Source organism: Coenobita brevimanus, chromosome 93 (assembly GCF_032717465.1).
Source record: "Coenobita brevimanus isolate Jiangsu-jjx chromosome 93, ASM3271746v2, whole genome shotgun sequence".
In the NCBI taxonomy this organism is placed as follows: Eukaryota; Metazoa; Arthropoda; class Malacostraca; order Decapoda; family Coenobitidae; genus Coenobita; species Coenobita brevimanus.
The window spans coordinates 49827911-49832856 of NC_137046.1; the positions used below are offsets into that span (position 1 = coordinate 49827911).

Sequence of the window (4946 nt, forward strand, 5' to 3'; positions counted from 1 at the left end):
TGTTAAAAACGACATCGGTTAATTTCTCCGGTTGTATAGAGGCACTTGTATTTTTATTTAAGATAACACCAGACAATTTTGTTCCACTGACAAAAATCCTAGCAGTCAAAAAGCTAAACGATGTCTTGACAGACTGTCTCGCTTATGCAAACAACAGGCAACAGCCGAGAGCAATCCTACCATTCAAAAGGTTAATTCCTTGAACCCGGTGACGTACTGTTTAGAGTATTCTGCTATCTCAGATGATTACAATAAGCTGAAAGAAAAACATTTCGAGTTACAGAATTGTTATAACAAATTCATGTTTCAAAAGTCGCCTCCACTTTGAATGAAATCGTGTATCAGCAAAAGGAATGAAACAATAGTACTCAGTGATAGTGAAGGGGTTAACATGGGTGAGGGTACTAGACAGAGGCCGTCCTACAACCAGGACTGTCCAAGGCCACACTTTCATGTTTACCCAACCAAAGATGGCACTCGGGACAGCTGTCGGTGCTCGCATTCAATAACAACTTTACCGTCAACTGTCTGTCGTATGTAACATTAGTTTTTATAGAAAGGACACGGAATAGTGAGTGCGGAAACTTTCCGTCTATTCGTCCGTTAGCTACAATGTTAGTTACAAGAGACAGTTGATCGTAAGTTTGCATGTGAATTCGGCAACAGATTTGGCTAAGAGATGTGGGTTAAGACTCACAGCCGAACATATGGTCAATGTGCTCTCGTATCAAAGAAACTGTTTTAGTTGCGATGACATGGAAAAAGAAGCTGCAAAAATATCCCATCTCTTGCCCTCCCTTGCAAAAAAGTATCCTAGTTACGAGTTGCAGTTGACCTTAAATTTTTCGTGAATCCGGGCCCTTGGCTGAGATTTCACGAACAGACTAGGTCCCTGTCGTGAGTGAGATTTGTTTTCCTGCAGGAAGGGTCAAGACATGTGGAGATGGTGCCCTGTATTTTCCTTGTCCCTCCAGGAATAATAAATAATATTTATGACCGACCTTGGTTCAGAGAAACTGTATATTCACTTCTTTACACTTTCGCAAATAAGCCAAAGATCTCCATCACCATCCTCGCCATTACCATCAGTATCATCATCACCATCATCCTAATATTCTGTGTCACCATCATCGTCATCATCACCTTTTTCCTACTGCTTATATCTGTGGTGGGTAGTAAAGTAGAACTATCGCCAGAGTGCCAACGGAAACGGGCCATCCCCTTCAATTACCCATTACCCAAGCCTGAGAAACTCCTGCCTTCATCCAACATCCATATATTATCACCGACTCATTGCTTTTGGTTCATATTACTAAAATATTATGATTTTTGTGATATTTTGTTGTTATCACAATTGTCTTAGGTTACGATTTTTGGTCACCGAATGCTACGTAGAAAATCAAATGGAAAATGAGACACGAAAGCTATGGTACTGTTAATTTTGACTATTACTGTAACACTAAGGCTCCTAGCATCAAACTCAGCTGAATAATGTCGCCTGACGTTAGTTGGAATAGAATACTACAGTTGTCTCGACCATGAAAGGGTTACTGGTGATCGTATTAATACTCAGTCTTCTGTAACTCACTCTCATTGGAATAAAATCGTCTTGTGGGTTGGAAAGCGAAACCAGACTTTTCTCGAAAGGGCTAACGTGTGGCAGTTTTCGGCAGTAATTTTGCTATATGTCAGATTTTTTGAGACAGCATTAGAATCAGGAATCATTTAATGCCTTCATTTCTAGAAGTCGACCCCAAGATAAGTAAAGTTGTCTGACGCGAGCCAGTATAAACTGTAAATCCGTCAGTTTGGTCCATGATTTAATGGTGATAGTTTTTAACATCTCTAGGAGACTTTTATTAACCTGAATATAATCAGGGCCGGATCCAGCACTTGGGAAAAAGGTGTGGTGGGGGTGGGGGGATTCCTAGCTGAATTAGCACATTTATAAACTTACGAAGACTCATTATCAAATACCTCAAAACCTATTACCAAATTCCTCTTTCGCTTTAATAAAATAATTATAGCATTGATGTAAGCCATACTGTATTTTGTACATATTTTAGCAAACAGTATTGTCCTTTTAATCAGTAATAACTGATCTGCCCAAAACATTGGATGTACCCCCATGCCCGCCCCCCTTCCAAATCCGTGCCTAAAAATCATCTCGCAGCATTTGGAATCAAGCTAAAAACAAAAAAAAACAAAAAAATCGATATCACAGACGTTGGCCGAGTCTTCTTGCCAAAAAGGAAATCTACCAATGTCCAGGAGTTAAAACCTACCTCGATGTCTACCTGGACTGGAATAAGACAACTTACTTAAGGTGTTTCATTCTGGCCGACGATACATAATCTTACTCGTTCAAGATTAAAGGAAGGTAAGGGAATGAAGGGCAAGCAGGATACGAACCCGGCCGCAGGCACACTGAGGGGAGGGCATTTTCTGACTAGGACCTGTGACTCACCCCTGCCCTCGTATACAGTCACAGATACGCACCACCGAGGGGATGGGGGAAGGGAAGTGGTCATGTGGGGCTGAGTGTGTGTGTGTGTGTGTGGGTGTGTATGAGAGAGAGAGAGAGAGAGAGAGAGAGAGAGAGAGTTTACTATCTGTCCATCTACCTGTGTGTGTGTACTTTTTACTCTCACTCCACCCAAATATTTGCGTGTGTGTGTGTGTGTGGTGTGTGTGTGTGTGTTCACCGGGTCGGTCAGGATCACTTGATGGTCGTGATCGTCAGCTTTTACCCTCCCGGAAGGGAGCTGAGAGCTCATATAGTCCGATCTAAGGGCAAGGCTGTGACCTTCACACACGCACACACCCGTCCCCTTGCTCAAGGGGGACAGTAACCACCCACTTCGTCAGTGAAACTTTTCGCAACCTGAGCGAGGCGCGAACTCCCGTCTACCAGATGGCAAGCGAGAACGTTACCACTGCACCAGCGAGTGTGTGTGTGTGTGTGTGTGTGTGTGTTAATAGGCTGTTGGTAGAAAGGACAGGTGCGAACATAATGCAATCATGTAAGAAGGGAGGGCATACTACCAACACCGACTTGAAATGTGCATCATTCCTTGGGGTCAAAGCCTAGACTCGAGGCACTTGCATCGGGAGACGAGTACCCTACCGATCGAGCCAAAGTAGTTCTCGAGAAAGGGAAAACAAGACCCTAATTTTTTACGGCCATATGCGAATTCATCCACGAATATTACCTCTGGTCAGCCTGCAGCCCACATTACAAAGTGCAGTCAGCAACGAAGCAAAGAAGCAGGACACGCTCTTCTCTGACTGGTGCTGCAGTGCACTTGATATGGACTGATACTGATACGGAATTTTCTAGACCAAAACTTCACTCTGGTGGTTTTGTGTAATTTGTTCTTGCAAATACCAGACGGTTTTATTCAGTCTAGATCACCCTGGTTGTAAAGGGGTTAGTGAAGGCTGTGTCCAGCCTACTAGTTCGAAAAACTCCTCTTTCGCCGTGGAACACGTCACCACACTGAAGAGCTTAACGTTTAAGCATATGGCCACTGGTACGGTACCACAGGGAAATGGTCATGCGTCTGCTCGTGAATGACCTCCCTCAGCACCAAGATCGCACCCCACCACTAGCACAACAACAACAACAACAGCGCACGCTCCGGGAAGATATTCATAAAAGATCTTCATATATCCCGATAAATAAGTCTCTCAGTACCAGTTAAGAAATATAAGAAACTGTTTTTTGTTGCATCTCTCACTTTGGTATTCAATCTGTTTTAGGTACGAACTAGTGAAGATAAAAAGTACAGTCTGTACAGACAGACAATCTCATACATAGCTTAAACTCAAGAAAAATCTATAAATACCGTCCCTGGACAGTCCCACTCCCCGCTCATAGGCAGTCTCTGCGCTCGCCGCTCGGTCTGTCAGTCGAGCAGCAGCAGTGTGGGGAGTTAGTTGTGTGGTGGCGGCAGTGAAAGGCGGAGGAGTGTGTGTATGCGTGCCAGGGATCGACCCAGAGCGGATCCTAAACAGCTGGAGACTATTCGACATTCGGAGTGCCAGCCAGGGAAGGACAAGTGACATCATCGTACAGGTAGGACGGAGTGTATTTTCCTCCATAATTTTCAGTGTGATGACTGACTGTCATTTTCCTTGTTTCTGGTGACAACTACTGAACACTGGCTGGAACTACTCAATGGTCAGTGTGCCAACGAGGGAAGGACAAAAGAGGCAAAAATTTTAGTTGCCTTCTGAGATTTCGTAATGCATCGTCCTCAGCCATTGATTCTGGAAACTGTTCCTTAATGCTCGAGTTTCTGATGCACTGTCAACATTAAGGGGAAAACAGTGTAAAGGCAATAATGAAGCTGGAAAATAAATCGCTAAGTAATGGACACTATGAAATCTTGCTTGTCAACCAGAATACGGCTAGGTGGATTCTGCCTTTCCCAGTGGGGTGCTTTTTATTTTTATTTTCCCTTTCATTATTATATCTTCGTAAATAACCCTTGAATGTTAGCTCGCAATACTCAATGGCCAGTGCGTCAACGAGAACACACATTAAAAGAAAAAAAAAATGGAGAAAAATAGCAAGTGGCACCATTGCATAAATAGGCTGATGTACTGTATATTCCTCCCGATTTCCAGTGGAGTGATCTATATGTATAATTTTTTACATATATACGCGTCTTAAGACTTGTAAATAATGCGGAATGTTGGCGTGCGGGATGAGCAAAGCTTCGTGGTGGGGTTAGTCAATGGTGCAAGGCCTGTGAGCCGCCGTGAGCCTGTGTGTCGACAAAACTGCTGTGGGGAATGAAAGGGAAATTGCCAGAACTCCATGTCTGCTTGCGGAGGTGGACAAACTGCGCGCGAGAGGCAAATGCGCACACCCCCTACCCCCAACCCCACCCCCTCTCCCTCTCTCTCTCTCTCTCTCTCTCTCTCCAATATATCTAAAA

General features: G+C 43.9%; 1 protein-coding gene across 1 annotated transcript in view; it reads left to right on the forward strand.

Moving 5' to 3' along the window:
• Positions 1–3921: 3921 nt before the first annotated feature.
• The window catches only part of LOC145412502 (EF-hand domain-containing protein D2 homolog), a 49044-nt gene continuing 48019 nt past the window's right edge, over positions 3922–4946 (forward strand). Inside the window, exon 1 of the mRNA XM_080282389.1 lies at positions 3922–4078. The gene's annotated coding sequence lies outside the window, so the exon portion shown is untranslated. The remainder of the gene's footprint in view (positions 4079–4946) is intronic.